Source organism: Pleurodeles waltl, chromosome 7 (assembly GCF_031143425.1).
Source record: "Pleurodeles waltl isolate 20211129_DDA chromosome 7, aPleWal1.hap1.20221129, whole genome shotgun sequence".
NCBI classification, from domain to species: Eukaryota; Metazoa; Chordata; class Amphibia; order Caudata; family Salamandridae; genus Pleurodeles; species Pleurodeles waltl.
In genome coordinates, this window is record NC_090446.1 from 71,318,153 (window position 1) to 71,330,611 (window position 12,459).

Sequence of the window (12,459 nt, forward strand, 5' to 3'; positions counted from 1 at the left end):
TTACACGTCACAGTGGCGTAACGAAACCTGAGCCCCCTCCGCACAGTATACAGAGCCCCCCCACACCGGAATATTGGGGTAAAGTGGGGTGGAGTGAGTGGACTCGGGTGAATTGGGATGAATTGAAATGGGACGAGGTGGATTAGATTAGATTGGAGTGGGTGGATTGAATTGGTGTGATAGGACTGGGTGGGGTGGATTGGATTGGGTGGAATGAACTGGATTGGAGTGGGGTGGTTTTGTGTGGGTTGGTTTGGTGTGGGGGGGATTGGGGTGGGTGGATTAGATTGAACTGGAGCATAGTTGAGTGGGTAAATTGGATTTTTTGGAGTGGGGTGGATTGGACTGAAGTGGCGTGGGATGAATTAGAGTGGGGTGGATTGGAATGGATTGGGGTGGATGGGATTGGAGTAGGGTGGATTCAATTTGGCTGGGGTGGACAGGAGTGAGGTGGATTGCCTTGGATTGGGATGGATTGAATTTTGTAGATTGGGTTGGGTTGGAATGGCGTGGGATGGAGTGGGGTGGATTGGATTGAAGAGGGGTGAATTGAGTTGAGTGGGGTGGATTAGATGAGGTGGATTGGGCTGGAGTTGGGTAGAAAAGAGTGTGTGGAGTGGAGAAGGGTGGATTGGTGTTAAGTGGGATGGATTGGATTGGAATGGGGTGAACAGGATTTGAATGGGGTGGATTGTGGTGGAGTGGGGTGGATTGGAGTGGGACAAATCGGATTGGTGTGGGGTGGACTGCATTTGAGTGGGCTGGACTTTTTGGAGAGAGGTGGACATTTTTGAGTGGGGTGGATTGGAGTGGGGAGAGTTTGATTGGTGTGGGACAGATTCGATCAGAGTGGAGTGGGTTAGATTAAGGTAGTTTTGCATGGAGTGGATTGAATTGATGTGGGGTAGATTAAGGTAGACTGGATTGGACTGGAGTGGGATGGATTAAGGTGAATTTAATTTGAGTGGGATGGATTGAAGTGGGGAGTGGACTTGAGAGGGTTAATTGGGTTCTGGTGGATTGGAGTGGGTGGATTGTATTGGAATGGAGTCGAATGGATTTGAGTGGGTTGGTTGTATTGGACCGGAGTGGGATGGGTTGGATTGGAATTGGGTGGGTTGGAATGGGGTGGGTTGAATTGTAATGGGGTGGATTGGACTGGAATGAGGTGGACTGGATGGGGATTGATGAGGTGGGATGGATTGGGGTGGGGTGGAATGAAATGGGCTAGGATGGATTGAAATTTGGTGAGGTGGACAGGAGTAGGGTGGATTGGATTGTAGTGGGGTTGAGTGAGGTGGGGTGGATTGGCTCGGATTGGGTTGGGTTGGATTGAGGTGGATTGTATTGGAGTAGATTGGATTGCGGTGGGGTATATCAGAGCGGGATGGATTGGATTGGAGTGGGTTGAATTGAGGTGAGCAGGGTGGATTAAAGGATTAGATTGGTTGGATTGGGGTGAACTGGGGGGTGGTCTGGAGTGGGGGTAGAATGGAGTGAGGTAGATTGGATTGGAGTGGTGTGGATTAGAGTGTGGTATATTGGATTGGAGTAAAGTGGTTTGGAGTGAGGTGTAATGGATTGAAGTGAGGTAGACTGGATTTGAGTGGTGTGGATTGTGGTGGATTGGACTGGATTGGGGTGTGGTGGATTGAAGTGGGGTGGGGTGAATGGGATTGGTGTGGGTGGAATGGACTGGAGTGTGTTGTATTAAGGTAGTTTGGCATGGGGTGGTTTAAACTGGAGGGGGTGGGTAGTATTAAGGTATACTGGATTGGACTGGAATGGGGTAGATTGAGGTGAATTGGGGTAGGATGGATAGATTGGAGTGGGTGAATTGGATTGCAGTTGCTTGGACTGGAGTGGGGTGGATTGTATTGGAATGGGGTGGATTGGATTTGAGTGGGTAGGCTGGATTGGAATGTGGTAGATGGGTTGGATTGGAATGGGTTGGATGGGCGTGGGTGGGGTGGATTAGTGTGGGGTGGATGGGCCTGGAGTGGGGTGGATTGGGTTGGTATGGGGTAGATTGGACTGGAATGTGGTGAATCGGGCTGTTGTGGGGTGGATTGGATCGGAGTGGGGTGGATTATGTTGGACTGGATTTGAGTGGAGTGAATTGGAGTGGAGTGAGGCAAGTGTATTGGATTGGTATGAGGTGGATTGGATTGGAGTGGGGGTAGAGTGGATTGCCCTGGATTGAACTGTTGTGGGGTGAATTCTGGTTGATTGGAGTGGGGTGAATTTGGATGTAGCAGGGTAATTTGGATTGGGTTAAGGTGTAATGGTGTTCGGCAGATTGATTGGAGTGGGGCAGATTTATTTGGACTGAAGTTAGGCAGACTGGGGTGGGGCAGATTGTACTGGTTGGGGGCAGATAGGAGTGGGGCAGTTTGGAGTGGGAAAGATTGTTTTGGATTGGAGTGGGGCAGAGTGGACTGGGTGTGATTGTTTTGGGCTGGAGTGAGGCAGATTGGAGTGGGGCAGATTGTTTTGGATTGGAGTGGGGGAGATGTTTTGGTTTGGAGTGGGGCAGATTTGAGTGAATGAGATTGCTTTGGATTGGACTGGAGTAAACTAGAGTGGGGCCAACTGGAGTTGGGCAGATTGTTTTGGATTGGAGTGGGCATACTGTTTTGGATTGGAGTGGTTCATATTGTAGTGGGATAGATCAAGGTGGGGTAGATTGTTTTGGATTGGAGAGGGGCAAATTGTAGTGGGGCAGATTATTTTGTATTGGAGTAGGGCAGATCGTTTTGGATTGCAGTGGGGCAGATTGTTCTGGATCGGAGTGTGGCATATTTTTTTGGATTGGAGTGGGGCAGAACGTTTTGCATTGACATGGGGCAGATTGTTTTGCATTGGCATGGGGCAGATTGTTTTTAGAATGGAGTGGGGAGAATTGTTTTGAATTGGACTAGTGCAGATTGTTTTTATTGGCGTGCGGCAGATTGTTTTGAATTGGAGTAGGGCAGATCATTTGGATTGCAGTAGGGCAGATTGTTCTGGATTTGAGTGTGGCATAATGTTTTGTATCGGAGTAGAGCAGGTTATTTTGGATGAAAGTGGGGAGACTGTAATGGGGCAGATTGTTTGGAATTGGAGTGGGGCAGATTTTTTTGGATTGGAATGGGATAGATTTTTTGGATTGGAGTGGGGTGTATTGCTTTGGATTGGATTGGGGAAGATTGTTTTGGATTGGAGTGGGGCATACTGGGACAGGGGCAGCTCCTCCTCTAAGGCGGAGGAGCGTCGCCTGCTGGATTTTTCTAAAAGGAAAAACAAAATGATAATAACGCTATGTTATCATTTGTTTTTCCATGGGTGTAAGGGGGCGGGCAGGGCTGGACTGGAGGGGCCAGAGGAGGGCTGGAAGAGTGGTATGTGCACTATAAAGTGTGCATGTCTGTTTGGTCGGCCATGTTGGGCTGGCCAAACAGACATACAGACTGCATGCTCTACCCGGCAGCATTGCACAGCTAAGTGGAGAATAGGCATGGTCTCCCACTCCCAATCTGAGTGTCAAAGCAGGCCACTCAGACCAATCATGATCCTGCTGTCATGCTGGTGAAGCAGCGTTGTGATTGGCTGGGAGCCTACATGCTGAGGGAAATATTGTTCTGGACTGGAGTGTGGCATATTGTTTTGGATTGAAGTGCGGCAGAATGTTTGGATTGGCATGGGGCAGATTGTAGTGGGCTGTTTGTTTTGGATTGGAATGTGGCAGATTGTTTTGGATTGGAGTGGGGCAGATTGTTTTGGATTGGACTGGTGCAGAGTGTTTTTATTGGATTGTGGAAAATTGTTTTGGATTGGAGTGGGGCAGATTTTTTTGGATTGTGGTGGCGCAGATTGTTCTGGATTGGAGTGCGGCATATTGATTTGGATTAGAGTGGGGCAGAATGTTTTGGATTGGTGTGGGGCAGATTGGAATGAGGCAGATTAATTTTGATTGGAGTGGGGCAGATTGCTTTGGATTGGAGTGGGGTAGACTGGAGTCCAGTGCTTAATTTGTGCTTGATATTTCCGGTGCTGAGCATCAGCACTTATTTTTGCTGGCCGGCGCTTATTCTTCTGCCCCAAGCATTTGCTGCGAGCAAAAGACACATATTGGAAAGATGGAGGAAGAGAAAAAAACAAAAAAAATTCAGAATGGGAGAAAGCTGCAAAAGTGAGCTGAAAGAGCAGGTAGTGGCTTTAAAAGGATTGAAGAGGCCCGAGATGGCTTCAGGATTATGCTGCCTCAGTATTCCGTGTTCCCACATTTAATTGCAGCAGCCACGTGTTTAAGAGCAGGGCTTTGAGTACCAGCACGTTTTTCTTTACAAATTAAGCACTGCTGGAGCCGGTCAGATTGCTTTGGATTGGAGTGGGGCAGATTGTTTTGGATTGGCGTGGTGCAGATTAGAGTGGGGCAGACTGCTCTGGATTGGAGTGTGGCCGTTTGTTTTGGATTGGAGTGATGCAGACTGTTCTTATTTAATGCGCATATTGTTTTGAATTGGAATGGGTAGATTGGAGTGGGGCGAACTGGAGTGGGGCTGATTGGGTTGGCCTAATATGTTTGGATTGGGGTGGGGTAGATTGTTTAAGATTACAAAGGGGCAGGTTGTTTTGGATTGGCATGGGGTAGATTGGAGTGGGGTAGATTGTTTTGGATTGGGGTGGGGCAGATTGTTCTGGATTGGAGTGGTGCTGATTGTTCTTATTACAGTGGTGCTGATTGTTTTGCATTCGAGTGGGGCAGATTGTTTTGGATTGGAGTTGGGCAGGCTGGCGTGGGGAAAAATGGAGTGGGGCAAATTGCTTTGGATTGTAGTGGGACAAATTGCTTTGGATTTTAGTGCAGCAGATTGTTCAGATTGGAGTGCAGCAGATTGTTTTGGATTGGAGTGGTGCACATTGTTATTATGGGAGTGGGGCAGACTATTTTGGATTGCAGTGGTGCAGATTGTTGTGAAATGGAGTGGTGCAGATTGTTTTTGTTGGAGTGGGGCTGATTGTTTTGGATTGTAATGGGGCAAATTGGGGTGGAACATATTGTTTTGAATTGGAGTGGTGCAGATTTTATTTATTGGAGTGCAAGAATTGTTTTGGATTGGAGTGGGGCAGAATGGAGTCTGGCAAATTATTTTGGAATTGAGTGGGACAGATTTGAGTAGGGCAGATTGTTTTAGATTGGGATGGTGTAGATTGTTTCAGATTAGAGTGGGAAAGCTTGCTTTGAACTGGTGTGGGGAAGATTGGAGTGGGGCAGTTTGTTTTGGATTGGAGTGTGGCAGATTGTTTTGGTTTGTCACGGGGCAGATTGTTTTGGATGGGAGTGGGGCAGACTGGAGTGGCACAGATTGTTTTTGATTGGAGTGGGGCAGATTGGTTTGGATAGGAGTTGGGCAGATTGTTTGGGACTGAAGTGGGTCAGATTGCTTTAGATTGAAGTGGGGTGCCCCAGGAGTGTGGCAGATTGCTTTGGATTTATGTGGGGCAGATTGTTTTGGATTGCATGGGGCTGCATGGATTGGGGAATTTTGTTTTCGATCGGACTGTGGCAGATTGTTTTGGATTGGAGTGTGGCAGATTGTTATGGTTTGGAATGGGGCTGATTGGAATGAAAAGCATGTTTTAGATTGAAGTGGGGCAGATAAGAGTGGGGCAAATCAGAGTGGGGCAGATTGTTTTGGATTGCAGTGGCACTTATTGTACGGAGTAGCTTGATTTGTACTGAAGTGGGGCAGACTTTAGTAGAGTAGACTGGAGTGGGGCTGATTGTTTTAAACTGGAGTGGGGCAGATTTGAGTGGGGAAGGTTGTCTTGGATTGAATTCGGGCAGATTATTTTGGTTTGGAGTGGTACAGATTGTTTTGGATTGCAGTGGGGCGCATTAGACTGGGACAGTGTTTTGGGTTGAAGTGGGGTATTTTGAGGTGGATTGGATTGAAGTGGATTGGCTGGAGAGGGGTGGACTGGACTGGGGGAGATGAGGTGCATTGGACTGGAATGGGGCAGATTAGAGTGGTGCGGATTGAAGTGGGACAGATTGGAGTCTGGCAAATTGGAGTCTGGCAGATTGGAATAGGGCAGATTGCAGGGGGCAGATTATTTTCGATTCTAGAGGGTCAGATTGTAGTAGAGCAGGTTCGAAAGAGGCAGATTGGGTTAGATTGGGATGGTGTAGTTTTTTAAATTAGAGAGGGGCAGATTGTTTTGGATTAGAATGGGGCTGACTCTTTTAGATTGGAGTGGTGCAGATTCTTTTGGGTTGAAGTGGGGCACAATGGAGTGGGGCGTACCGTTCATTGACGCCATCCTTACCTACTGCATCACTCATCCTTTTTTCCTGTTCTGGTGGCCCAGCAGTCCACCAGCACACCAGAAGAGGCTCTCCAGCAATCGTGCTGCTGCTTACATGCTAAACATAGCTTGTAAGCAGCATCAGGATTGGTCTAAATTGCAGTGCTTGTGCAGTTTCTCCAGCCCGGCTCTGTACACAGCCAGGCTGGAGAAACTTAAGTGTGTATGTGTGTTTGGATGGCTGTTTTAATCTGTCCAAACACACATGCGCACTTAGGGCACACAATTCCTCCTCCCCTTCCCCAACCTCCTGTGGCCTAGCCACGCCCCTCCCTCAAATATTGTTTTATTTTTCTGCTGCTGGCTCTTAGCCAGTGGGGCAACGCTCCTCTGCCTTTGCGGGGGGGCGGCCCCTGGACTAGGCTGAGGTGCATTGGACTGGATCAAGGCAGATTGGAGTGGGGCAGGCTAGAGTTGGGCTCATTGTTCAGAATGGAGTGGGTAATATTGTTTTGGACTGAATTAGGGCAGACTATTTTGGATTGAAGTGGGGTATTTTGTGGTTGATTGGCTTGGAGTGAAGTGGATTGGCTGGATTGGGGTGGATTGGATTGGGGTGAGGTGCATTGGACTGGAGTGAGGCAGATAGGAAAGGCAGATTTTAGGGTGACAGATTGGAGTGGGGTGGATTGGAGTGGGGGCATATTGAAGAGGGGGTGTTGGTGTGGGCGGATTGGAGTGGGGTGGATTTGAGTTGGGCACATCGGAGTGGGGCATATTGTTTTTGATTGGAGCAGGGCAAATTGTTTTGGTTTGGTGTGTGGAAGATTGTTTTAGATTGGAATGGGACAGAATGTTTTTTAATGATGTAGCGCAGATTAGAGCAGGGCAAATTTGTGTGGGGCAGACTGTTTTTCTTGGAGCGGTACAGACTGTTTTGGATTGGTGTTGGGCAGAATGTTTTAGATTGAAGTGGGGCAGAATGGAGTGGGGCAGATTGTTCTGGATTGGAGCGGGCAGATTGGAGTGGAACAGAGTGTTTTGGATTGGAGTGGGGCAGATTGTTTTTGATTGGAGTGGGGCAGAATGTTTTGTATTGAAGTGGAGAAGATTAGAGTTGGGCAGATCGGAGTGGGTCAGATTGCTTTGGATTGGAGTGGGGACGATTGTTTTGTATTGGAGTGGGGCAGGTTTTTTTGGATAGCAATGGTGTAGAGTGGAGTTGTCAGGCTGCAGTGGAGCAGGCTGGAGAGGGGCTGATGGTTTCAGATTGGAGTGGGGTAGATTAGAGTGGGGAAGATTGTTTTGGATAGAATTAGGGCAGATTGCTTGAATTGGAGTGGGGCAGATTGTTTTCAATTGGAGTGGGATATTTTGTGGTCGATTGGCCTGGAGTTGAATGGATTTGGCTAGACTGGGGCGGATTGGATTGTGGTGAGGTGCATTGGAGTGGATTGGGGCAGATTGATGTGGGCAGATTAGAGTGGGCTGAATTGGAGTGGGTCAGATTGGAGTGGGGTAGACTGGAGTGGGACAGATTAGAGTGGGGCAGATTGTTTTGGATTCAAGTGGGTCAGATTGTAGTCGAGCAGATCTGAGTGGGCAGGTTGTTTTGGATTGGGATGGGGTAGATTGTTTTAGATTATAGGGGGGGGGCAGATTGTTTTGGAATGGCATGGGGAAGATTGTAGTGTTTTTGTTTTACTGGAATTGAGCAGATGGTGGTGCAGATTGTTTTTATTGGAGTGCCACAGATTGTTTTTGATTGAAGTGCAGCAGAATATTTTGAATTGGAGTGGGGCAGGATGCTTTAGACTGAAGTGGGGTAGATTGGAGCAGGGCTAATCTGAGTAGGCAAATTGGATTCGATTGGAGTGGGCCCAATTGTTTTGGATTGGAGTGTCGTAGATTGCTTTAGACTGCAGTAACGCATATTGGAATGGATTCGATTGTTTTGGATTGAAGTTGAGAGGATTAGGCTGGAGTGGGGCAGACTGGAGCGGTGCTGATTGTTCAGACTGGAGTGGTGCTGATTGTTTTGGATTAAATTAGGCAGACTATTTTGGATTGGAGTGGGACAGATTGTTTTGGATTGGAGTGGGGTAGATTGTTTTGGATTGGAGTGGGGTATTTTGTGGTTGGTTGGTTTGAGTGGAGTGGATTGGGCTGGATCGGGGTGGATTGGATTGGGGTGAGGTGCATGGGACTGAAGTGGGGCATATTAGATTGGGGTGGTTTGGAGTGGGGTGGATTTGAATTCGGAAGATATGAGGAAGGTTTTGGATTGAAGTGGATTTAGATTGATTTGGATTGGAATGGGGCAGATTGCTTTGGGATTGGAGTGGGGCAGAATGTTCTGGATCACAGTGGGGCAGATTAACATGGAGCAGATTGTTTTTGATTGCAGTGGGGCAAATTGTCTTGGATTGGAGTAGGACAGATAGTTTTGGATTAGAATGAGGCAGAACTTTTTGGATTGAAGTGGGGCAGATTGTTTTTTAATGTAGTGGGGCAGGTTGCTTTGGATTTGAGTGGGACAGATTGTTTCAGATTGTAGTGGGGCATATTGGAATATGGTAGATTGTTTTGGATTGCAGTAAGACAGACTGCAGTTTGACTGACTCAAGTGGAGCTGATTGTTTTGGATTGGCGCAGGAAAGATTGTTTTGGATTGAATTAGAGCAGATTGTTTTGGATTGTGGTGGGACAGATTGTTTTGCATTAGAGCAGGGTATTTTGATGTTAGTTGGTTTGGAGTGTACTGGATTGGGCTGGAGTGGGGTGAATTGGATTGGAGTGAGGAGTATTAGACGAGTGGTGCAGATGGTAGGGGGCAGATTGGAGTGGTGCGGATTGGAGAAGGAGTGATTGTAGTGGGGCAGATTGGAGAGGGGCAGAACATTTTGGATTGAATTTGTTGGAAGGTGGGTCATTAGTTGTGTGGCTTGCACTAGTAATGGGTCCGCACTTGACCACAACTGGGAACCAAACACCCCATTGTAGCACTTGACTCTCTTAGGGTAGCATTGCAGAGCAGTTCAAAGTTTACCCAAGGGAGGTTGTGTGGGCTAATAATCACCATTCACGAGCACACAAGAATAACTCTCAATAAGTGATTGCCCAGTCTGTGCTTTTTCTTTTGATAAAGTAAAAGTACATTTATTTCACATACACTACTTAATACAATGCAACAATTTGCAAATGTACACAGATTGATGGAATTACTTTTGGATCACTTTGCTTAATCACTCTTGTCACCCCAAAGTGGAAATATAATCCAACAACCCACATGGCAACACATTTACTTGTATTCCAATGTAATATTTGACTGTAACTTGGAGTGAAAGCGGCTAATTCTTGCATTAAGTACATCTAATTTGGTCAGTGGTGGCCACCAGTCTCATTACTCAAATATGCATGAACAAGAACATATATACACATGTTGGAATGATTGGTGCATTTATGATTACTCTCATATTACTCCTGATTAACGTGCAACACCATCCTGCACCCCTAGGGGTGCTTTGTCATATGACCTTTCACAAGTCATACCATTGACCTCAATACCGGAACCACACAATTCCAAATACACTCAGGGGCATATTTATACTCTGTTTGTGCTGAATTAGCATAATTTTTTGGGGCTAGACATGTCTAGTGCCAAAATACTGGAGTTAAAGTCATTCTTTGCCTGCGGAAAACTACCTTGCGTCAATGAGATGCAAGGTAGACGTTCCTGGGCAAAAAATGACGATATGGCCTCAGCGCCATATTTATCCCCGTGCTAAAATCAAGCTCGGGGTGATGGGGCCTTAAATTATGGCGCTAAGCTTGCTTAGCGCCATTATTTAACGCCTGGGTCAGGGCAGGCGCTAGGAGACCTGTGGGCCTTTTTCCATGGTTAGAGTCTATGGAAAGAGCCCACAGGTGCCCTTCCCCAGCCCCAGGGACACCCACACCAGAGGGACAGCGGGTAAGTATGGGTGATTAGAGGTGTGTATTTTATTTTATTTTTTGTAGTGCCCTGGGGGGGCTAACTCGGGCCCCCCACATGGCACTGGGCCCAATGCCATTGGGGTGGTGGGCATGACATCTGTCTTAACTAAGACAGGAGTCATGTCCATGGGGTTTTACCATCAGTAAATGACACTAGTCTGGTTAGAGGCATTATTTATGCTTCTGCCCATACTAGCATCATCCTTTGACTCTAAACCTCCTGTTCCCCCTACGCCTCCCCCATCTGGCTAGTGTCCTTTTTGCTACCATTGTCCCAGAAATATGATGCCCAACCAGCGTCTTGGGATGGCACTAGCTGGGCTAGCGCAGTTTAGCGTCAAAAATTATAAATCAGGACCTTAGTGTAAAATATGCTACCATTTCCACTGTTGCTGTCAAAACACTTGCAGTTACAGCCTCTCACCCTTAGAGGGGACAGTTCCATGAGTCAAGAATAAAGGTTCCAACATGGATATGCTACAAATGTCATTGAACCCTTAGGGGGTTATCATTTTCCTGTCCCACCCCACCTAGGGTGGGGACTCAAAACCGTTGTGCTTGGGGGAGGTTGTGTGACTCCTGCAGTTCCCCCTATCCATGGACTTGCGGTTGGTGATTACCCCATCTCCCTGGGGTCACCACAAACTGGACTGGGGCTAAAACATACTGTAACGCCTTGCAAGGCATTATGGGGCTTGGTGCATATTTGATGAGCGGCTCTCCCCTTATGCCGGAAGAGCTGCTTCACTTCCATTTGCAGCTAATTTATGGGGCCTCGCACCGTATTCCTCTTTGTTCGGGTGGTGTCCAGTCCCACCTGGACACCCTTGTCATGCTGCCTCATTGGAGTGCAGGGAGCCCACCCCCGGCTGCACTCTTCGGTCTGCCCGGTCCTGCGGGCAGACGTGCAGTGTGGTCCTGTCCTCCCTGCTCCCACCAGTGACATGGGCACTGGGAGCAGGGAGGGTGGGCCATCCAAGGGAGTGCAGTGGAACTCACCCCATCCTTCCTGCTGCGTGGCCCAAGGATGGGTCCTGGGCCCCCTCCTTTCCTAGGTCTTCACAGGGAGCGTGACAGTGCTCCCCAGCTTTTTTTCAGTGCAGGGCCCCTGGATGGGGTCCAGGACACTCTGGGCAGTCTTCACAGAGGCACAACAGCACCCCCCAACATCATCTTCTGAGTGAGGCCTTGAGATGGCGTCTGGGACCCCCCTTTTGCAGTCTTTACGGTGGGAGCAACAGCGCCTCCAGCTTCGTATGTAACCGCCAGCTCTGCCCCAACTAGTGGCCATCTTTAGGGGGGAAGCAACAGCATCCCCTGGCTTCTTTTCTTTGTGAGGCCCCAAGACGGGGTCTGAGGCCCTTTCCTTCTGTTACACGGGGAGTGCAGCAGATTGCAGTGGGGTAGATTGTTTTAGATCAGAGTGGGATGGACTGGAGTTGGGAACAGTTTTTGGATTGGAGTAGGACAGATAGTTTGGGATTGGAGTGGGGTATTTTGTAGTCTGTTGGATTGGAGTTGAGTGGATTTGGATAAAGTGGGGATGGTTGGATTGGCCAGAGATGCAGTTGACTTTAGTTGGGTGGATTGGAGCTGGGTGGAATGGAGTGTGGCGAACTGGAGTCAGGCAAATCGTTTTGAATTCAAGTGGGTCAGATTGTAGAGAAGTGAATTGAAGTTGAGCAGATTTTTTTGGATTGGAGTGGGGCAGATTGAAGTGGGGTGTATTGGAGCGGTGCTGATTGGAGTGGGGCATATTGTTTTAGATCGGGGCACAATGTTTTTGATGGAAGTGGGGCAGAGTGAAGAAGAGCAGAGTGTTTTGGATTGTAGAGGAGCAGATTGGAGTGGGGCTGCTTCGAGTTTGGTAGATTGGAGTGGGGGAGGTTGTTTTGAATTTGAGTTGGACAGATTGGAGTAGGGCATATTGTTTTGGATTGTAGTGGGGCTGATTGGAGTGGAGCTGACTGGAGTGGCGCATAATGATTATGATTGGAGTGGGGCAGATTGTTTTGGATAGGAGTGGTGCAGATTGCTTTGGATTAGAGTGGGGGAGATTGAAGTGGGTCAAATAGTTTTGGATTGGTGTGGGGCAGATTGTTTTGGATTGAGGTGGTGCAGACTGTTTTGAACTGGAGTGGGACAGATTGTTTTGGATTGGAGTGTGGCAGA